Raw genomic sequence first — 25,080 nt, forward strand, 5'->3', positions numbered from 1 at the left:
CTTCCTTTTATTCATCTTCTCGTTTATTGCCTAGTCAAATCTTGCTGATACTGCAACAAGATTGGTCCTGGTCATTTGTAGCAAGATTGCTTTCGCAATCCATCCCTTTCATCTCCTCCTAGTCACTTTTCTCGTGGTGGCTCTTCATCGGGAGGGGTCCACATCATTCCAGGAGCAGTCTCGATCTTTGCCCACTCATCATACTACTGCTGTTGCCTCTGAGGATCCATCTGAGCCTTTAGATTTGTCTGCTCCTGTCTTTTCCTAAATCGATGTTGAGGCCATGTTTAAACAATTTCTTTCCACTTCTGGTATACCTTCTTCTACTGCTTTATCTGTGACTTCAGGTACATCTTCTTGGTATTTTGACTCAACTTGTTGTAATCATATGACTTTCCTATATTTTCTTCTATCTCTTCCTCTTTTCATATTCTCTCCATTTATACTGCTGATGGTTCTCTTATGTCTGTAAGTCATATTGGTTTCATTTCCATATCTCATTTGTCTTTATCAAATGTTTATCTTATTCCTGCTATCGCCTTAAACCTTATTTCCATTAGTCAATTATGTGAGCCTAGTCTAACTGTCACATTTTCTGCTAATGGTTGTTTTGTGCAGGACCCTCAAATGGGACAGACTCTTGGGATCGGCCGTAAACATGGACATCTCTATAAGCTTGGCTACCTCCATGTTCCGAGCTCCACACAGTTCGCTCCTCCTACATCCGCTTCCATTTTGTCCCTTTTTCATCTTTGGCATTGTCGTTTAGGGCATATTTCTGTTAGTCGATTAAAGTCTTTAGTTTCTACTGGTCAATTAGGTCATGTTATCCCAGATACTTTAGATTGTTTGCCTTGTCAACTTGTAAAACAGCTTGCTTATCATTTAATAAAAGTATTTATGTTTTTCATGCACCGTTTGATCTTATACATTCTGACATTTGGGGCCCATCACCGACTGCTATCATGGGGGGATCACGTTATTTTGTTGTTTTTGTGGATGATTTTTCTCAGTTTACTTGGTTGTTTCTCATGAAAAGACGATCTAAACTTAAACAACTTTATTACAATTTTGCAAAAATGGTCCAAACTCAATGTTCTAAAATTATTAAAAATTATTCGCTCTGACAATGCTATTGAGTATAAGGATCTTGATTTTCTCTCATTTCTTCAGAGTTATGGTACTCAGCCTCATCGTTCCTGTGCTAGTACGTCCCAACAAAATGGACGTGCTGAATAGAAACATAGGCATATTCTCGACACTACTCGAGCTCTCCTAATATCTTCTTCCTGTCCTAAAACTTTTTGAGGGAAAGCTGCACTTATTGTTGTCTATACCATTAATTATGTATCCATTTTTGTCATCAACAGTCAAACTCCCTATGAATGTCTGCATGTCACTAGTCCTCCATACACAAATCTTAGGGTTTTCGAGTCTGTATGTTTTGTTCTCCTTCAGCCTCATGAACACACCAAACTTGAACCTCGTTCTCGTTTGTGTTATTTTCTAGGGTACAAAATTAAACATAAAGGTTATTACTATTAGGATCCTATCTTTAGGCGTCTTCGTATCTCTCGTCATGTGATTTTTTGCGAACACAAAATGTTTTTCTCTCTATCATCATTTCATTTGTCCTCACGCTCCACCTCCATCTTGTTTACTAATCCTTCCATAGACCTCTTTTCCGAAGAGTTTGATGTAGGTTCCCTTTCTATATCTCTTAAGACGCCTCTGCTTACACCTGATTCTACTGAGCCTACTCTTCCTGATGGTCCTACAACTGCTCCATCGCGTCCTATTGAGTCTTCCTTTGATGATGAACTTGTTGAGTCTTCTTATGATATTGGTCCCGCCAATCATCTAAAACGGGTCACTCAACCCTCTGTGCGTCTTCGTGGTTATATTGTTTGCTTCCCCACTTTAGCACTTATAAACCTACCTCCTATCGTGAGGCTCCCTCTAATCCTTTTTGGCAGCAAGCTATGAATGATCAACTACAAGCTTTAGACAAAACTCATACTTGGGACATTGTTAATCTACCTCCTAGAAAGACTGTGATTGGCTGCAAATAGGTTTACAAAATCAAAACCCATTCTGATGGATCTATTGAGTGCTACAAAGCTTACCTTGTTGCAAAAGGCTTCACCCCAGAATATGGCATTGATTACGGGGAGACTTTTGCTCCTGTTGCTCAGCTTACCTCAGTTCGTAACTTAATTGCTGTTCCTGCTGCTCGGCAATGGGATCTTTTTCAGATGGATGCGAAAAATGCCTTTTTTAACGACGATCTTCTTGAGGAAGTATACATGCAACCTCCTCTTGGGTCTACTTATCCAGCAAATAACGTTTTATACTTCAGCGTGCTTTATATGGTTTTAAGCAAGCCCCCAATGCTTGGTTCGCTAAGTTCAGTACCACAATTCATGATTTGGGTTTCACCTCTAGCTCATATGATTCTACCCTATTTGTTTGCAAAACATCTCAGGGCACCACTCTTCTTCTTCTCTATATGGATGATATGATTATCACCGTCGATGATATGGATAGTATTTTTAGCCTCAAGTAATTCTTTCGTCTGCATTTTGAGATGAAAGGCCTAGGTACTCTCAGTTATGTCTTGGGTCTTGAAGTTTCTCATGATTCTACTAGTTATTATTTGTCACGGGCCAAATATACATAAGACCTTTTGATACATACTGCCCTTACAGATTGCAAGACTGCTTCTACTTCGATTGATCCTCAAACTCATCTTACTTCTTTTGGTGAGACTCTCCTTTCTGATCATACTCTCTATCTCTAGTTGGTAGGCAGTCTTGTCTGTCTCACTGTTACTCGTCCTAACATTGCATATGTTGTTCATCTTGTTAGTCAATACTTGTCGGCTCCTCGCACACCTCATTATGATGCTCTGCTTCGCATCATACGTTATTTCAAAGGCATTTTCTTTCATGGACTTCATTATTCAGCTCACTTATCTCTTCAGCTTTGTGGGGCCCTAACATTTTATAATTTCCCCAAACTCTTATAATTGAAGAATTTCAATAAGAAACCCTATTTCTCCATTTCTTGCAATTAAACCCTAGAAAATCAAGAACGACTGCACGAGCTAACCGGCAAACCCTATTCGACTTTGAGAATTAAGGAATCATTTTAAAACCCTAAATTAATAATTTAGAAAGCCTAGAATGAAAATTTATAACAGAAAACCCTAGTTTTCGGTAATCACTGTTTTAGCCCAATATCTTGCCTTTTGTTGTGAACCAGCACTACGTAACCCGAATTTGTTTTCCTATCATTATTTAAATATATACATTTCAGTTCAAAATTTCATATTCAGCCTTTTTCTTTCTTTATTATTGCATTTTGGCCCTACAAAATTCCAATATTTTAATCAAATAAGGTACAACTATTATTATATTGATTTGTACATAATATCTACCATATTATAATAATAATAATAATAAAAAGATTTCCCACATATGTAGAAGACCAGTCGGCTGTGAATAGTAGTAGGGACAAGAAAAATTAATTTTTTATTTATAATATCTTGAATATTATGTTGGTATATCTTTGAATAAACAAAAGGAAATTGCTAGCATTTATTGCTATGTACTTGTGTCTCCCAATTAGTAACTAAGTAGGGTTACTTTTTTCTAATCAATATCAATTAACAAAAATCCTAATTGGATTCAATTAGATTACAACCAAATTTGAATAGTTTCCATTGAAAGCTAACCAAACCAAAACAAACTAACCCTTCTCTCTCCTCATTGGCCTATAAATACAAGGCTTTAGCAACTTATATTCCTTACACGTCACACATATACCAACCAGTTGAAGAGGAAAAAGAGAGAAAGAGAGAGAGAGCTTGTAAGTTTGAGAGAAAGAAGAAGAAAAAGAAAGAAGGAGAGTAAGAAGAAATCCTAAACAACTAAGGTAATTTTCATACACCTCTTCTCTCCATGAATCATCATGTTTTTCCCCTTCAGAATACATGCTAAAAATGTATTTCATATGATACTAAGAGTTACTACATTTGTTAGATGACGTATGGTTTGAAAATGTAATGTTCTTCTTCTTCCAGGTAATTTCCAGCAAGCTTTTCTCAAGCTTTTTGATTTTATTTCCATAGCAAACCTTCACGAACTCAAAATCTATTTTAAAGGATGTGAGAATTTTGGCTAAAACCATGGATGTGTTTTTATGACTCCTTTTATTTTTCTAAATACTTGGTGCAAAGAACCTGTTTAAAATAGAAAACTTTAGAAAATTCTAGAAAAATGATCTCATGTTCATTTTGATATCAAAATCTTCCTTTGAAGGTTAGCTTTTAGACAAAATTTATTTCAATGCAAATGAATGAGTATTTTAAGAGAAACATAAATTTTTGTAACAGTTGTCAAATCTGGACTAAGTCTGTGTATTTCTTAAATATCTAAAAATCAAAAAGGGCCACCCTACTTTCGTCAAATGATTCCAAAACTAGACTTGATTCTCTACAATCCTCAAGAAGCCACGTTTCTGAAACCCTTAAAAATATTTTTTCTATATTTATTTTTGAACCAGTGTAGTGTTGGAAATCTGAACAGTGTGGTTCTTGTTGTAGTTTATCCTTTTGTGCTATCATTCACATATATTTGAACTCATTATGACATGTTTGTTTATAATATATGTTATACTTGCATGCTTGAGTTTCACCTTGAATGGCGTTATTATGCTCTTACTTGTGCTAACCACTAATGTGTAATGAACTTAATATAAAGAGGAAAACTAAATGGGCTGGTAAAGAGGGTTGATGACCACACTAGTTATATATGATAAATGATGAGAATGTTAAGTTGATATTAGTAGTGGATTAAAATGAGCAAGTCTTGTATAAGTGATTGTTTCGGAACCCTTGAATGGAGCGGCTGTGTTTGGACCGTAGGTAGTTCGGCGTAAGGAGCGATTTGGGCCATCATTACTGTCTCTTTTGAGGTCCTGTGGGTGGTGCTACGCAGTATATAACCGTTGGTAGGCATCCAAGGTAAGGTTTGTAACAAAGCAGCAAAAGAGAGGGCATACCAAATAATCCACATCCAATTCTTGGAGTTGGGAGAATGACATATTTTTGGGGGATTTCTAGACTACTAATAACTAACCATATAATCTGTGCTATGAACTTAAATGCCATGACCCCTTTTCTCTGTTTTTTGTAAATGCTACTGTGTATTGGACTAGGAAAAATAGATGGGGTGTGTATGCGTTTACTGGACATTCAAAGCTCACGGCGTATCATGCAGGTGTCGAAGAGCAGCTTATAGCAGGAGACGATGAGCCGAAAACCTTCGAAGACATTTGGCTATCTTAGAAAAGTTAAGAAATTTTCCATTTTGATGTTTTGTAAAGTTCATATGAAATTTTAAATTTTCTTTTGGGATGTAATGTTGATGGAATGAGCTTTTGTAATTAAGGATATTTGTAATTATTCTATTATTATGTACTTATATTCCAACACCAATATAACTCCCGACGTTGCTTATGAGACCTTATGTCAATGCCTCTTAAGATCTGTCAAAATGGTAGTGCACTGCCTAAAAAATCTGGACTTAGAAGGGAGGCTAATTTGACTCCTCCGACGATTGGGATCTTATTTAGTTATTGGCCATAGGACTCATTAGTGACTTTCCCTTGACTACAGCTCTTAGTGTAGATTTGGGACGTCATAATTTGGTATCAGAGTCTAGGTTTAACCGTTAGCTCGCGCAACCCAATACGCGACTTTAGAAGCTGTTACCCCTTTACATTATTGTATTTTACTATGACACTATTATATTTATTCAAAAGAGACTCATAATTAAAATCTTTTCCCTCCACCCTAGGATATTTTCAGAAAGTCGCTAGACGACCGACATCAATCTCGATACGTGGGGAGCATTCTGTATGCAATGCAAGAAGGCCTTGTCCCTCAATACCTACTTCATCCGTTGAAGCTGTGAATTTGCCACTGAGGAGTTGATTATCAAGGAGATACGAAAGGTGGAAATGGATTACTCTTATTACACGAGGGAACAAAAGAGGTCCTTGGTTCGACGATTCCTACAATACCTAAGTCGCGCAACGAAAAGTGTAGTCCGAAAGGAGCAGGATGACCAGAAAATGAACGCTCTAATATGCTGAGCCTTAGCAAGAGAAGCACTGCACCAATTTCCAGCAGAAAGTGGTGAGTCTCACTACCCTGGGCAAAACAACAGTTAGCCAATGGAGGTAGAACAACCACTAGTACAACCAAGAACAACTCCAACCTTCTTAATTGAGGTGTCATCTGAACACATCTCCCCTTTGCCGATATACACGCCCCACTCCCTTGGCTAGGAAACTAACTTGGCTGATGAGGACCTTGAAGAAGACTTTGATTAGTTGGGGAATAAGAGTTAATCTAGGGATAGTAAGCTAGACTATTTGTGAGATCCACTCATGGTAGAGGTCTTTAAGACGTATGTAGTAATCGTGTGACTATGGCATGCGTAAGCTTTTGAGTAAAACTATGATATGGAAGCCTTTCGTACTAATGCCTAATATAATAAAATGATGGCTTGATCTATATCTGTTAACTGTTACTTGTTTTAATATTTGTCACACCCTAAGAAAACTAAACCTTAATTTCAAATCTCATAAAAAGATTACCTCTAGTTGAGAAATCTAGAAACCAACTTACCCCGTACCGTGAACAGAATAGTGGATACGCGAGCTAACGACTATTCAGAACTAGCAACAATGCCCGTAACCATCCTAGAAATCAACATGCATCCATACTCGTGGAAGCCAGTAGCCCTAATAACCTTGGGCATCAAATTTTGGAAGAATTGGGACAGCCAAGGAACAATCAGCAAAACGAAAGGACTTGACTCTTTTTAGAGTTCAGAAAACAAAGGCCCTCAAATTTCACAAGAGTACCAGACCCGAGGGTGGCTGAGAATTAGCTTCGATAGGTAAAGAAGATGCTCAACACTATGGGAATAATTGAAGATGTCGATAGAATAGCCTTGGCTGTGTTCAAGCTTGATGATGAGGCCGATCATTGGTAGGAATTAATCAAGAATACGCGTGACGTTACAAACATGTCGGGGAACCAATTTAAGGAATTGTTCCTGAATAAATACTTTCCAAGTACAATTTGCTGAGAGTGAGTCAGGGAATTCCAAAACCTAGAGCAAGGGAATATGACCAGAACTCAATATGTTGCAAAATTTGAAGAGTTAACCTATTACGCAACTAGATATGTAGCAAGTGATGAAGAGAAAACAAAGATGTTCTAGTGGGGGCTGGACCTTACAATTAGGGGAAGAGTTCTCCTGTAACGACTCCACTCATATGTCAAGGTGTTGGAGACAACATTAGAATCTGAAAGGGAAGTAGTTGATGCTAGGAAGACTTGGAACAAGCGGAAAAGGAACCAAACATCTGTAGGACCTCAAAGGAACCAAAAGAGAAACACGGCCCGAAGCCCTACTCTGGACCACAACCACAATAACAACGACAACAACCGTAGCAATAAATCCAGAAAGGAGGTTATCAATCAAGGCTAGTAGGACAACTCCAATGCTTCTATTGCCAACAATTGGGGCACAAAAAGAGCGAATGCCCCTAACTCTCTCCATCAAGATACTAGAGAGGAGGCTCCGGAGCAAATGCCCAAACATTGGGTGGACAGAAGCCTTGGACAAACAAGACAGGATCTACCGGGCAGCAGCACTAGAAGAGTGGAGAAACTCAGAACGCTAGGACTAGTGGCAACCAGAAGGCAACTGGTAGAGTCTTTGCCTTGTAAGAGGAAGAAGCGGACGCGTCTATAATTGAAGGTAATTTAGTGCTATATAATTCTTGGGTGCATGTTTTATTTGATACTGGTGCATTGAATTTTTTCATATCCTTTGCTTGTGCTAAGTCATTAGAATTTGTATGTGAACCCTTATAGAGTACCTTAAGTATAATATCACCTATGAGAGGGTGTGTTCGGATAGGGTTGATCTGTAAGGATTGTAAAATAGGAGTGTCGAACCTACGCTTAACTTGCGACCTTCGTGTCGTGGAAATGTCAAATTTCGATATCATTTTGGGCATGGACTGGTTGTCTGCCCACCGAGCGATGATCGATTTCCGTCAAAAGAAAGTAGTAGCTCACACGCCTGATGGAACCCGCTTCCAAGTTAAGGGGATAGACAAGACTCCATGACTTTAACAAAACGTAGGATGCGGTGGCATGATCAACTTGCAGATAAAATAACAAGTTTGATTTTGAATGAGGGGGACCAAAGAGAATTAGAACTCCCATAAGTAGTATGTGAATACGCGGATGTATTCCCTGAGGAATTGCTGGTATTGCTACCAACCTGAGCGGTAGATTTCAGTATTGAGTTGTAACCTGGAACTACCCCAATATCCCTGGCCCCATATCACATAGCAGCAACAGAACTACGAGAATTAAAGACACAACTACAAGAGTTGCTCAAAAAAGGATTCATTAGGCCGAGTACTTCACCATGGGGAGCACCCATGCTGTTCGCTAAAAAGAAGAATGGGTCATTGAGGCTATGCATCGATTACTGTCAACTCAATCGAGTCATGATCAAGAACCGATATCCACTTCTAAGGATTGATGATCTTTTTGATCAACTTAAAGGCTCAAGGTACTATTCAAAGATCGATCTCAGGTTGGGTTATCATCAATTACGAGTCAAAGAGGAGGATATACCAAAAACTGTATTTTGAACCAAATATGGTCATTACAAGTTTATAGTATTGCCTTTCGGACTAACCAATGCACTGGCAGTATTTATGAGCCTAATGAACAAGATCTTCACACCATATCTTGACCAGTTTGTAGTAATGTTCATTGATGACATCTTGGTATATTCAAGGTATGAAGAAGAGCATGAGCAATATTTAAGGATTGTCCTTCAAGTTCTTAGGGATAATCATTTGTATGCTAAGGCAAGAAAATGTGAGTTCTGGTTAAACGAAGTGAAATTCTTAGGGTATATAATGTCTGATAATGGGATTGTGGCAGATCCAACCAAGGTGGAAGCAGTCTTAGATTGGAGACAACTGAAAACCTTGTCAGAAATTCGCAGTTTCTTAGGATTGGCCGGTGACTACCGAAGGTTCATCCAAGATTTCTCCAAACTAGCTAGACCAATGACTCGTTTAACACAAAAATGAGTAAAGTATGAGTGGGACGAAGCATGCGAAAAATCCTTCCAAGAGCTAAAGAAGAGATTAACTAGTGTGCCAATTTTGACCATCCCGGAACGGGAAGTAGGATACACTGTGTATTGCGATACGTCTAACGAAGGGTTAGGCTGTGTGCTCTTGAAAAATGGAAAGGTAGTCGCGTATGGATCCAGGCGGTTGAAACCACATGAGTGTAATTACTCAACGCATGACTTGGAATTGGCAGCCGTAGTTTTTGCCCTAAACCAATGGTGACATTACCTATATGGGAAACAATTTGAGATTTTCACAGATCACAAGAGTTTGAAGTATCTATTTACACAGAAGAACCTTAACTTGAGATAAAGACAATGGATTGAGTATCTTGAGAATTTCCAGTTCACTTTTTCATATTATCCCAGTAAAGCCAATATAGTAGCAGACACTCTGAGTCGCAATAGTAGAGGGATGATAGCTAAAATAGCCATGAAGGAATGGAAAATGGTTAAGACACTGAATGAATTTAGAATCCAAGTAGAATCTCAGGATACAAAAGTATATCTTGGTGCACAGAAGGTGATGCCTAAGTTGATAAGTGAGATCATGGAGGCCCATAAGCACGATCAAGAAGTAGCCCATATTAAGGGACGTTTAGAATCAGGAAAACCAATGCTCGATTGGGAAATTCACCCCAATGGGAGTTTAAGATATCAAGGTAAATTGTTTGTGCCAAGTAACGAGTTGCTTAGAGAAAAGGTACTTAAGGAATGTCATCACTTTGTATTTGCTGTACATCCAGGAGGGACTAAAATGTACCAAGATTTGAAAATGCAGTATTGGTGGAGCGGAATGAAGAAGGATGTGGCTAAATTTGTAGCAAAATATCTAACATGCCAATAAGTGAAGTTAGAACGTCAGAAACCAGGAGGAATGTTATAACCCCTGCCAATAGCCGAATGAAAGTGGGAATACGTGACAATGGACTTTGTGACAGGGTTGCCCAGGACACCTGGAGGGCACGATGCTATATGGGTAATAGTGGATCGCCTCACTAAGTCAGAATATTTCTTACCCTATAAGATAACCAACACTTTAGAGTCTATGTACAGACTCTACATTGGAGAAATCATTCGACTACACGGAATTTCGGTGTCTATTGTGTCATATCGCGATCCCCGATTCACCTCCCGATTTTGGGGAAGTCTGCAAGAAGCTCTGGGTAGTGAGTTATATTTCAGTACCCCTTTTCACCCACAAATGGATGGACAATCTGAGCGCACCATCCAGACAGTCAAAAATACGCTGAGAGCTTGTGCAATGAATTTTCAAGGAAGTTGGGAACGACACCTACCCTTAATTGAATTTGCCTATAACAACAGCTTTCAAGCTAGCATTGGTATGCGCCTTTTGGAGTATTATATGGGCGACCTTGTAGATTGCCAATTTGTTGGACAAAAATAGGTGAAGCAAACCTAATAGGACCTGAACTTGTCCTAGAGACCACTGAGAAGGTCAAATTGATCTGACAATGATTAAAGACTGCTCAAGACCATCAAAAGAATTACGCAGATAGGAGGAGAAGGCCATTGATTTTTAAAATAGGCGACCACGTGTTCCTAAAGGTGCAAGCTAGGCATGGGATCGTACGTTTTGAAAGAAAGGGGGAGTTATCACCACGATATATCAGACCTTTTGAGATATTTGAGAAGGTGTGTGAAGTGGCATATTGACTAGTTCTACCTCCGCAGTTAGCAAGGATACACAACGTCTTTCATGTATCTATGTTGCAGAAGTACATTGCCGATCCATCACATGTCATCAACTAGGAAGAAATTAGTCTCGACAAGGATGTTATCTTTGAAGAAGGAATTGTAGCAATACAAGATAATCGAGAGAAGAATCTTAGGGTCAAGACGGTTTATCTAGTAAAGGTGCTTTGGGAACATCGTGGAATTGAAGAATCAACTTGGGAATGTGAAGACGCGATGCGGACAAACTATCCTCAACTTTTTGAGCCTAGTGTGTGATTGTAATTTCAAGGATGAAATTAGTTTAAGGGGGATAGGTTGTAAGGCCCTAACTTTTTTTAATTTCCCCAAACTCTTATAGTTGAAGAATTTCAATAAGAAACCCTGTTTCTCAATTTCTTGCAAATTAAACCCTAGAAATCAAGAATGACTACACTAGCTAACCGGCAAACCGTAATCGACTCTGAGAACTTAGGAAACATTTTAAAACCCTAAATTAATAATTTAGAAACCCTATAATGAAAATTTATAAGAGAAAAACCCTAGTTTTCAGTAATCGCTATTTTAGCCCAGTATCTTTTGTTGCGAACCAGCACTATGTGACCCGAATTTGTTTTCCTATCATTATTTAAGTATATATATTCCAGTTCAAAATTTCAGGTTCAACTATTTTCTTTCTTTATTATTGCATTTGGCCCCCCAAAACCCCATTATTTTAATCAAACAAGGTACAATTATTATTATATTGATTTGTACATGATATGTACTATATTATAATAACAAAAAAAAAAAAATTGATTTCGCACATGCGTAGAAGACCAGTCGAACTGTGAATAGTAATAGGGACAAGAAAAATTAATTTTTTATTTGTAATATCTTGAATATTATATTAGTATATCTTAGAATAAACAAAAGGAAATTGCTAGCATTTATTGTTATGTACTTGTGTCTCCCAATTAGCAACTAAGTAGGGTACTTTTTTCTAATCAAGATTAATTAATACAAATCCTAATTGGATTCAATTAGATTACAACCAAACTTGAATAGTTTCTATTGAAAACTAACCAAACCAAACCAACCATTCTCTCTCCTTTTTGGCCTATAAATACAAGGCTCTAGCAACTCATATTCCTCACACTTTACACACATACCAATCGGTTGAAGAGGAAAAAAGAGACAGAGAGAGAGAGAGAGAGAGAGAGAGAGAGAGAGCTTGTAAGTTTGAGAGAAAGAGGAAGAAAAAGAAAGAAAGAAAGAAAGTAGGAAGAAACCCTAAGCAACTAAGGTAAATTTCGTACACCTCTTCTCTCCATGAATCATCATGTTTTTCCCCTTCATAATACACGTTAAAAATGTATTTCATATGATACTAAGGGTTACTACATTTGTTAGATGATGTATGGTTTGAAAATGTAAGGCTATGTTTGGTAGAGCTTTGGAACTTTAGTTCCAGTCATTGGTTCTCACGTAGTGTTTGTTTGCAGCTTTCAAAAATTAATTACACGCTCACTTTTGAAAACTCGGTCGAAAGCGGGAAAATTTAGGCTAATCAGTCATCCGTCCGGTTGACCCGAACAGTGTAATTTTTTTTTTTTTTTTGCGCAATTGACACATGCTAATTATTATATATTCAACAAAAAATATTTTCTGATTTTTTAAAATTTTTTTATGAGCTTTAATAGAATTTTGAGTTGTGTGTTTGGTTATGAGTTGTAAGTTTTTGCATCAAATATCACATGTCACATCAAAAGTTCTCCACTCAATTCAAAACTCTTTTTAGAACTCATTCACTAAACAAATTTTCCACACTCAAATTATAATTTCAAAACTCACAAACTCAAAATAGAACTCGTATTCTCAAATCATATTTAGAAACCTCTACCAAACACTACCTAATTTTTTTTTTCTTCTTCCTTGTAATTTCCAGCAAGCTTTTCTCAAGGTTTTTGATTTTATTTCCATAGCAAACGTTCACGAACTCAAAATCTGTTTTAAATGGGTATTAATTGACATATATGCAGTATGTGAGAATTTTGGCTAAGACCATGTATGTGTTTTTATGACTCCTTTTATTTTTCTAAATACTTGGTGCAAAGAACCTATTTCAAATAGAAAACTTTAGAAAATTCTAGAAAATTTCAAAAAAATGATCTCATGTTCATTTTGATATCAAAGTCTTCCTCTGAAGGTTAGCTTTCAAACAAAATTTATTTCAATGCAAATGAATGAGTATTTTAAGAGAAACACAAATTTTTGTAACAATTGTCAAATCTGGACTGAATCTGTGTATTTCTTAAATATCTAAAAATCAAAAAGGGCCACCCTACTTTCGTAAAATGATTCTGAAACTAAAATTGATTCTCTACAAATCCTCAAGAAGTAAAAATATTTTTTCTATATTTATTTTTGAACCGGTGCAGTGCTGGAAATTTGAACAATGTGGTTCTTGTTGTAGTTAATGCTTTTGTGCTACCATTCACGTATACTTGAACTCATTATGACATGTTTGTTTATAATATATGTTATACTTGCATGCTTGAGTTTCACCTTGAATGGCCTTATTATGGTCTTACTTGTGCTAACCACTAATGTGTAATGAACTTAATATAAAAGGGGAAAACTAAATGGGTTGGTAAAGAGGGTTGACGACCACACTAGTTATATATGATAAATGATGAGAATGTTAAGTTGATATTAGTAGTGGATTAAAATGAGCAAGTCATGCGCACGTGGTTGTTTCGGAACCCTTGAATGGAGCGGTTGTATTCAGACCCTAGGTAGTTCGGTGTAAAGAGGTATTTGGGCCATCATTGCCGTCTCTTTTGAGGCCCTGTGGGTGGCGCTACGCGGTATATAATCGTTGGTAGGCATCTGAGGTAAGGTTTTTAACAAAGTAGCAAAATAAGGGGCATACCGAATAATCCGTGTCCAATTCTTAGAGTTTGGAAAACGAAATCTCTTTGGGAGATTTCTATACTGCTAACAACTGACCATACAATATGTGTTATGAACTTAAATGTCATGACCCCTTTTCCTCTGTTTTTTGTAAATGATTTTGTGTATTGGACTGGAAAAAAGGAACGGGGTGTGTGTGTGTTCACTGGGCATTTAAAGCTTATGGCGTATTATGCCAGGTGTCGAAGAAGAGCTTATAGCAGGAGACGACGAGCCGAAAACCTTCGAAGACATTCGGCTATCTTGGAAAAGTTAGAAATTTTCCTTTTTGATGTTTTGTAAAGTTCATATGAAATTTTAAATTTTCTTTTGGGATGTAATGTGGATGGAACAAGCTTTTGTAATTAATGATATTTATTATTCTATTATTATGTACTTATATTCCAACACTAATATAATTCCCGATGTTACTTATGAGACCTTGTGTCAATGCCTTTTAAGATCTGTCAAAAGGGTAGTGCGCTCCCTAAGAAAGCTGGACTTAAAAAGGAGGATAATTGGACTTCTCCGGCGATCTAGGTTCTTACTTGGTTATTGGCCATAGAACTCATTAGTGACTTTCCCTTGACTACAACCCTTAGTGTATATTTGGGGCACAAGCTTTGTGCCTTTTCTGATGCTGATTGGGCTGGGGATCCTATTGATCATCGCTCTACTATTGGTTTATGTTTTTTCTTGAGGGATTGTCTTATTACTTGGCGCAGCAAGAAAAAAAACTCTCATTGCTCGTTCTAGTACTGAAGCTGAATATTGTACTCTTGCTGACACTACGCAGGAACTTATATGGCTTCGAAGGCTTCTTGCAGACATGGGTGTTACTTCTTCTAATGCAATCTCTCTCTATTATGACAATCAGAGTGCTATTCAGATTGCTCACAATGATATTTTTCATGATCGCACTAAACATATTGAGATCGACTGTCATTTTACTCGACAACATGTTGCTCGTGGTATTGTTCATCTTCTTCCTGTTGCCTCTGCTAGTCAAACGGTTGATATCTTTACCAAGCCTCATCCTCTTGGCCGCTTTAGTGACCTTGTTTCCAAACTTAGGTTGGTTGATGTTTATCCTCCTTTAGTTTGAGGAGAATGTTAATGTATATATGGTATATATTCCTTGATATATTAAGTATTGATTTCCTAGATATGTTTATATTGTCATACTTAGATTTCTTGTAGGATACTCTTTCTCATAGTTAGGTTTCTTGTAGGATACCTTTTCTTAGCCTATATATACAAGCCTTCTATTAGTTAGATTTCTTGTAGGATACTTTTTCTTAGCCTATACATATGGGCCTTCTATTGTATAAATTAATTCGTTGAATACAATGCATATTATTTCCCTTCTCTCTACTATTCTAAAAATTAAGGTTAAATATACTTTTTAATTTTTAAAGCACACAAGACCTTAGATTCGGTTCTATATAAGTGCAGTGGAGAGATCTTGTAGATGAGTTGTGGCTGCTAAAGGATAGTACTCTCTATAAATATATGGAATAATCTTTCCATATATCTATTTTTGTTAACAAATAAATAAATAATTAAAGATGTGTTACTGTTGCGCATGATAAATTCGACATGTCAAATATCAAGTCAAGTTTTGCATTTCATTTGTTTCCATGTAAAATTGAACAATTTAACTGAAGACACTCTTACTATAAAAATAAAAATACAGAAAAAAATTGATGATGCTTTGCTCAAATTCTACAATCTAGGCAAATAAATATAAAATAAAATAAAATTCCATAGTCATGATGTGAAAGATATTACTTGTAACACCTCCAAAATAATAACAACAACCCATCTCATGATAATCAAAAGAAAATGTAACATACAAAATAATAAGCTTTTATTTATCTTCTTTTACCGCACAAAAAGATGATATAGGCGAATATACATTCATAGATCCTAAATTCTGAATCTATAGCATATGTCACATATGATCGAATTGAAATAAAAGGTTATCCAGATAAGTTAATGCCTTTATGGCTACATCTTTCCAAGACAATGATTGGGTGCAACAAAAGTGAGTTCAACTCAATACAATTAAAGCCCAAGACTTGTACACAAATAATTACATCAAAACAAACAAAAGAAGCTATATCCTTAGTGGAAGTATATCATCAGCACCTGAAAGTCACTTTCCACGTTGGGTGAGCTAAAGCCTAGTAGAGATGGATTAACACAATGTATGGAACTTAGCAAGGTTATAAGGTAAATGCATATGCATGCTATTTGTCAAACATCATACTTTTCCATCTTAAAACAATGCAATGTTTGTATCAATATATTTCAATTCATGAAAATACTCTTTTATATTAGAAAAATAGAGCAGTGGATATAAAACACTAGGAATCTCTAGGTAGGTTACCAGTAGGCTATACAAGCACTACCAAAACCATTTTACCGATACTAACTGGAACGATCGATTCCTAACTGCACGGGTTTTTGGACTTTCACCAAGGACACACAGACCAACAATATAAACCACAACCACACCTCCTAACCAGATTCACCGAGGTATACATCCATTTTTTCTCAAAAATAATACATTTTCAATGTTCAAGTATAAAGTAACGCTGGATGCAAGATGTATGAGAAATTCGTTTCAATTTAACCTAATCCTCATGCAATTTCTACAACAATCAAAACTATCTTTTACCGATAGCCAAAAATAAATATTTCTACTTAACAGATAATTTTTCCAACAATAGATAAAATCTCAAATATTCAAAATAGGAGTGATAATAAATATCCAACTCCACTCTCGTCATCAACAGATACCTTTTTCCATATCCTTTTCTTTTATAAACCAACATCAATGATTTTTCAAGAAAACCTTCTTTATTTTCAAAATTACATTTGAATGAGGAATTTCCAACACAATCCAACATTATATACACATCGACAATCTTTCTCAAGAATTTATTCGAAAACCCCTCTTTTACTTTTCAACATCAAACCCTAAGTTTAACCTAAAACTCCCAAATCAGAAACACTTTTCAAAGAGCAAATAACTAAGCTAAGAATCATACGAAAGGTTGAAAAAATCTCTACCTCAAGTCTAGAAGATGAAGAAAACAAGGGTTGAAGCTTGATAGAGCCAAAAACAAGATCCTCTCTGATTAGAATGAAGCTTTTGACGAGCTCTACCTTTTTCTCCAAAGAGATATGATGGAGAAATCAATGGGTGAGGGTGTATTTGGGATTTTTAGGCAAGAACTAAAAAACGAGAGTGAATAAATTAGGGTTTGGAAGGTTTTAAAGAGAGAAAGGAATGAAAAAGTGATTGAAAAATCCTTTTTTTTTTAACTGATTTATGCGCAGACCGCTCGAGCGACTAAAACACTGCTCGAGCAACCAAAACATTGCTTGAGAGCACAATGACCCCTTCCCAGAAGTTTTGCAAACTGAAGAAGACCGCTTGAACGAAGATACCCTACTTTCAAAACTTCTGGGAAGAGCACAAGAAATACTACTCGAGCGAAGATACCTTACTCTCAGAATTTTTGCAGACCTGCAAAATACTGGGAGATCTCAAAGACCACTCGAGCGACCAAAACACCACTCGAGCGAACAAACAGAAAGCAGAACAACAACTCTTTTGAAAAATTAACTTCGAACCTGCTTCAAACACGACCAACAACTCAACTCGACTACTAAAAAGACGACAAAGGATATGAACAACAATTAAAAGTACTGAATCTCGGATCTAAGAGTATTAAATGGGTTGAGTCTAAATCGGAAACGTTATAAGTAGCTTGGGAATTTTTTGGTAATTTACACATAAACTCATAAACTATTGAGAAGTATCATTTTGACTCTCTAAATTATAAAAGAGAACAAATGGATCTCTTAAATTATTGAAAAGTATCACTTTGACTCCTTAAATTATAAAAACATATGAATAGGTCTCCTAAATTATTGGCATGTTTCACTTTAACCTCTTCGGTTATTACACCGTTAGTTAAACCAAACTTTTAAACATTTGTTAGACAAAAATAACCTCCAACACTCTGTATATATACAATTTCATTATTATTATTATTATTATATTATTATTATTTTTTTAAAATTTTTTTAATTATATTTTTGTGGAAAGAATATTTAAAAATACAACAATAAAATAGAAAAATGAGAAAATTTGAGACAAAGTGATGTTGGGTGTGTTTCATAGAGTGTTGAAGGATATTTTTGTCTCAAAACTGGCAATGCAATAATAGAAGGGGTCAAAGTGAAATATGCCAATAGTTTAGGGGTCCATTTGTACACTTGTATAGTTTAAGGAGTCAATGTGGTACTTCTTAATAGTCTAGGGGTTTATTTGTATATTTTTACAATTTACGGGATCAAAGTGACATTTCTTAATTGTTTAGGGGGTCTCCGTGTAAATAACCTATTTTTTTTTATAGAATATATAATTGAGTATCTTATTAAAATAATTATAAATTTATAAAAAAAAATTTAACACTTTAATTATTAAATTTTATCACTGATCTATTTTTTAAAAAATTTATATTGAATTGTTATTTTCTTAACTTCCCCCCCCCAAAAAAAAAGAAAGAACAATTCTATGTATTACCTAAATTTTAGGATTCTACCCACTAATTAATAATAATTTAAGTGGCTCACATAAGGGACAATTGCAATAAAATGGTCCTTATTTTTTATCTGTTGAATTTTTATAACCTATTTTCTCTATTTGTTCAAATTCATACCATTTTCAAATTTTTCTCTCTCTCTATTTGTTTCTTTCTCCACTTCTCTTTCCTTTTTCTATTTATTGAAAATCTATCTGTTGAAAAAGGAAAAAAAAAATCTATCTGTTGCAATCATCAACAACAACAACAACAACAACAACAACAACGTTTCTTTTTCATTCATCATCTCTCTCTTTCTTACTCTATCTGTAGGAATGAATAAAACAAAAATAAAAAGATAAAGAGAGAGAGAGAGAGAGAGAGAGAGAGAGAGAGAGAGAGAGAGAGCACACTATCTGTTCAATTCAACAAGCAGTCACAATATTTTTTTATGATCTGTTAAAATGGGTGAGGAAAGTTGGAAAAGAGATTTATCAGTTCAAATTATGTCTCGTATTCTCATTTCTTTCTCTTTCCATCTATTGCAATCAACAAGAACAATAACAAAAAAGAAAAAAAAAAAAGATAATAAGATCATGAACAACAACAACAAAAAAGAAAAGAATATAATAAGATTATCTACAACAACAAGAAGCCATATCTCAAATTTTTTTTTTTGAACAGATAGTCAAATTCTATATCGGATTTGGAGATGACGATGGTGTATCGGTGTTAATCGCTCAGATCTAGAGAGAGAAACTAGATAAAGAGAAACTAGAGAGAAAGAAGGGTTCAAATTTGCTGTGAATGCTGTCATCCACTATTGTTACGCCCTCCCATACCTAATGTTGAAAATATTTTCACCATCTCTGGCATTTTCCTATAGCAGGGCCACCACTACAAGAACCCCTTTTCACTACCTCCACCACCACCATGGCCACCGCCGCTAACCATCGTCAACTGTCGTTTATCACCTCTTTTGATTCTCGCTCCCTATCAACAATCTCGCAAAACTCCAATTTTTAAATATGGTTATGAAATATCTTTTCTAGACCCTAATTTTCAGATTTGTGTCAGAAGAAAAGGGGAGGAGGGATAGTGGGGCTGTGGTAGAATTGAAGCACAACGAGCTTCATCTTTTTCTTATGGTGCTTGATCTTCTTGGGCTTCGTGTATGTCTTCTGCTTATTTTTCTTCACTTTTTCATGCAATAGGAGAACCAAGTGAAGTGTTGACTCCTTCTAGATGTTGTAATTGGCTAGGGTTCAGCCATCTTCAAGCTGTTTTTCAATGAAGATCAGGCGTTGTTGATCCGAACAACACAGTAAGCAAAAATCAAAATCTTGGGATGTTTTTAGACTGGCTTGAACTTGAATGGGCTTTTGAAACCGGCGGAGTGAACCAGTGAGCCATCGACGTCGGCAAACTTGGCGAGGGAGGTAGTGAGGAAGATGGCAGTGGTGGAAATCGATAGAATCAGCAATGATTGTGGCTTCGATCTGATCATCGGCGGTCTGAGAGAAATGTGAAAGATGAGAGAGAGAGAGTTTTTTTTTTCGAGAGACTTCATCGAACAAAAAAGAGCACCCATATATAAATATATGGGTATTTTGACTAAGCTTGTCTCGATGGATAAAGTATTTAAGTGGCTGGACTTTTGGCCAAACAAAATCCAAATTTAGATTTATCGGTCAAGCGCCCAATTTTTTTTTTTTATAAGTGTCAAGTAATAAATGGTGTAAAATATTGTTTCAAGACTACTAAATAACCTCTCAGTTTGTGAGACCAATAACCTTGTGGACTTTCAATATCTCTTTCAATGGGTACCACCACCCTAACTAATGAAAAAACAAAATGCTATGGATCTAGAATAATTGTCCTAAAATTTTGCAAAGAATGTACTTGTGTGGTGAAGATTGAATTGGTGTGGTGTGAGATTTATGTGCAGAATGAATGTGAGTCATAAATTATATTTCTAAGTAAAATTTTGAGTGTGTAGTGTAGTATTACTCGTGAAAAAATTATTAAAGTGGTTGAGAGCCTGCCAAACACCTAATACCAAGCCTTTCTCCCGTTCTTTATGTCCAACACAAAGTTGTGAATTTCACTCCTTCCATTAATCACAATATTTTTAAGAGATTGCCTAACAATGTCCTAAATAACTCCTCCAATAATGAGCGAAACACCAAATATATAAGAGAAATTCTATAGTACACACCCTTCCAATGGTGTGTACCATATGCACCTTGTTACGTATTTTTATGGTGTGTTATCATATGCGCCTTGCTAGTTTATTATGCAATAATAATAATAAATAAATAAATAAATAAAATAAATCAATCAAATTTTCTAAACCTAAAGTGTCATGACCTGAACTCGCCCTTAGAGGTTTTGGTCATGACCAGCCACTAATCTCGGATTACCTTCGGCCTCAATGACAAAATCAATCATAATATAATAATGGGGCTTAGCGGAAGCAATAATGACGAACTAAGTCCATTGAGCAGTGCATACATGCCAAATTCATAAATATTTAAAACTTTAAACTTTCATACATGCTTATATACATTACACCAAAGATAAACTTCTTATACAATATTCATCCATAACAAGTTCCAAAATGATAAAAGAAAACAAAACAAAAGGAAGGGTTGGCAAAGTTTGACTCCTCTCGAGTCCAAGCATGTCCCATCACGGAGGCACTTCAAAGATGGCTTTACAGGGGTAGAGTCCAAGGTTGCCTTAGACTTGACATTCCATTTTCTCACCTACATATATATAAGGGAGATGGGTGAGCTGGAACTGATTTCAATATAAAGGTTTTATATGAATGAAGTCTAACTTGATTCGAAACATATATTTTATTTTCCCAAAACAATCCATTTCAGAAATCAAAACATTTCAATTAACAATCATATGTCCAATTATAACAATACCATGCGATAACAATAATCATTCAATCGATATACATGATACATCCAATAGAGTAACAATGTAATAATATGCCGAAGCCAATAGGACCACTAGGGTTAATCCAATGGGACCACAATGGGTCAATCAATAATCCATAATTCAATGTGGATCATTAAGGTCTAACATCAAAGATCTCTGTGTTTCAATTAATCCAATGGGCCATGATATTGTTTCTCCCAAGCGAGGGCCTATTAATCAATGGGCCATGGTATTGTTTCCCCTATGCGAGGGTTTCACTAAAGGATGCCACGATTACAATTTCAAAAAGGACATTCATTCATTGATAATAAAATAAAATTCAAAATATCATTCCTAACCAGTTCAAAATACTTTTCGAACATAGCTTTATAAAGATATTACTCGTAGTGGGTTGTACCGATATTAAGCCTCAAGTGTCCACCTACACAATAAACATAACAAAGCACACATTGAAACACATGTTTCAAGCAAATGTTCTACTTAATCTAATCCTCTTTTAATGTGTTTCTAATTCATTTCCTTATTAAGAATGCCTAAACAATGTCCAATAATGTTTATAAAAGCATGAGGATGAAAACATACATATGGGAGTGTATTTCAAAAATGCTGAAAACAGGGCAGTTCGCTTGAACGCACCTTTGGTCGCTCGAGCGGTATGGTCTGTCTGCAAAAGTAATGGATGGCATTCAAGTAGGTTCGAGCCATTACTTTATCGCTTGAGCCAACCGCAAATGTCTGTAAAAATATTGGGAGCATGCAAAGTGCACCCAAGCGACAGATTCATCGCTCGAGCGAAGTGGACGATTTCTGGGTTTTTCGAAATTGCATTTGAAGTTCAAAAACATAACTTTTATAACCAAAACTTGCATGGATGGTAGATATATGTAAAAAGGGAGATTTGGTCAAAACTCCCTCATAATAGAATTTTAATGCATTAAAGACAAGCACAAAAAGTTTTCCTTGAAAAATCCAATAAATATCACTTTTATCAAAATATTAAACTTTAAAATAATATAACTTTTGATGTAGCTGTCGGTTTTTAATAAAATTAATATTTTTAGAATTCACTCATTAAGATCAATCAAATAAGATCCATGTTGATTATGAAATTATTTTTTTTAAAAAAAAATTATTACTGTTGAAATTGATGTAAACAGTAATAGTAACCTGTTACTTTGTTTGATAATAACATGTTACTCTGTCTCACTGTAACATGTTACTTAGTTTGACAATTACTCTATTTGATAGTAACATGTTACTCTATCTCACAGTAACATGCTACTTTGTATGACAGTAACATGTTACTCTTGTTTACAGTAATATGTTTCTCTACCAATATTATCCAAGAAAGACAAAAAAAAAAAAAAAAAAAAGATATTTATTTTGTCCTTACTTAATTATGTGCTTTCTTCTTAAGGGGTTTATGAAGAAAAATAATTTGGGCATCTTTTTCACCAAACAAGGGTTCAATGGAGGGGTTTTGACTAAATTTCCCATGTGAAAACATTTCATAACTCATAGATATATGATTATCTTCAAATCATAGTCCCAAACCACCTTCAATTTTCCAAAACAAAACTCAAAACTCAATAGTTTTACCATGCATGTAATAAATCCAACCTCTTTCCTTTCAAAGTATGATCATACGAGATGTGGAGTGTAAAATCATGAAGAGGATTCAAAAATAGCAAGTATAACTTCATGCATGAAAAGATTTTGGTGAAAATCAACTTAAAGATGATGAATTATGCATGCATGTCCTAATTTAGTTCATTTCTTTCATCTACTTGTTAATTACATAGAAATTAATCTTATTATCACATGAATCCAACTCCTACATGAACTATTTGTAAGAATTATGGTTAAATTTCATACCTAGAGCTTGAATTGAAGGTGTAGTAGCTTAATTCTCTCAAATCTCCCCTTAGACTTTGCAATTCTTCTTATTCTCTCTCTAAAGTAGTTGAGCTCTCAACTCTCTCTACAATTTCATCTCAAGGATGAAGAAAAATACGAGTTTCTAAGCTTATATTACACATATATAGGCTTGATTAGGTTAGGCTAATTAAGTGAGATTAAGTTTAATTAATTAAGCTTAAGTCTAATTAATTTAGCTTAGTTTTAATTAATTTATTCTAATTATTTTGATCTAAATCAAATTTTCCATATGATCCTAAATATTCTAATTAGCCTATTGAACTAGTCAATTTTGGTTTCTGAATCCGATTGAGCTTTCAATTTCGATTTCCAAGTCGGTATTCTAACAGATAATCCATATACAAACAGATAAGCACAAATAAAACATATCATCATGCAATTATGCTCACTAAAATATTATATAAAAATAATAGGTATGTTGGGGTCATCACATAAAGTGTACCTTACTCTCTCCCTCGAATGGTGTCGTATTGTCTATACTCAAAATTACACAAATTGATTTTTGGGCAAATTTCACATTACTCGCTTGTGGTTTGAGCCAAGTGCAGATTACCCCCATCTTGTTTAGAAATAATCACATAGCGCTCACAAAGTTTATGGATTAAAATGCACAGTTACATTTTGTGTTTAAGCTAACTGGACATGCAGTACACTCACCTTTTTTGAAAGTAGGTATGAACAAAATAATATTTTGAAACTCAAATACCATTAAAGTTTTTGAAAATAACGAAAGTGTCATTATTCTTCTCCATAAATCCTTCCCTTAAGCAAACTCCATCTCTTTCCGGCAAACTTTCTCCCCGATTCCTACAAACACCTCCTAGCCCATTCATTTCTCACAAGCCAACCAAGATGATCAATCATAAGGATTATAATACAAAGTGGATGAAGAAATAAGAACAAGGAAAAAATATGAAGTAAAAAAATAGCCCCCCGAAGCTTCTCTCTCTAAAATTTAGAGAGAAATTTCCTACCAAGTTTGATTATTTGTTTCTTTCTAGTCAATTTTCCCTTTAAGAAGTATATCAGTTATTAAAGACAATCAAGAAAAAGAGGATAAGAAAAGATAAGACAAGCCAGGCAAAAAAATTATTTATATATATTTCCAGAATATTAAAAACAAAGGAGGATTTCTTGAATGGATTTTGGGTTTGTTGGCCATATATTTTATATCAGCCAATCACAGCTTGACACATAGTCCACTAGGGACAACTTGAGGAATTAGTAAAGGTCTCTAATCATCAGAGGACACGTGGCAAATTATATCAATGGCAATGGATTTGCGAAGTATTGGAACAATTGAAAGGAGCATGGTGACATGGCTAAACAGTTTTTGAAGATTTAAATCTAAATTCATGAGGGAAGCCCAACTGCAAGAAATGGCTTGGTGGAGGCAAAATGCTCGGAGCCATGATAATGGAGGTTGTTTCGATAGTTATCATCACTTTGATAGTTATTAACCACTTCGACAGTTACTACCAGGGCCTATAAATAGAGGAGAAAGCTGATAGTGGAGACACGGGAATCAAATCCAGAAACCAATTTATTTTACTTCATTTTTCCAGTTCTTTATTTTCTCAATTGTTTACTTTCCAGTTCTTTACATTCTAGTCCTTTACTTTCCCGTGCTGTATTTCAATTTCTTAGTAGTAGTTCTAAGTTAGTTTGCTCGTTGCTATAATTCCCTTCAAAGCTATGGAAGTGTGAAGGTACTA

The sequence above is a fragment of the Camellia sinensis genome, chromosome 5, assembly GCF_055761805.1.
Source record: "Camellia sinensis isolate YWXY chromosome 5, ASM5576180v1, whole genome shotgun sequence".
NCBI classification, from domain to species: Eukaryota; Viridiplantae; Streptophyta; class Magnoliopsida; order Ericales; family Theaceae; genus Camellia; species Camellia sinensis.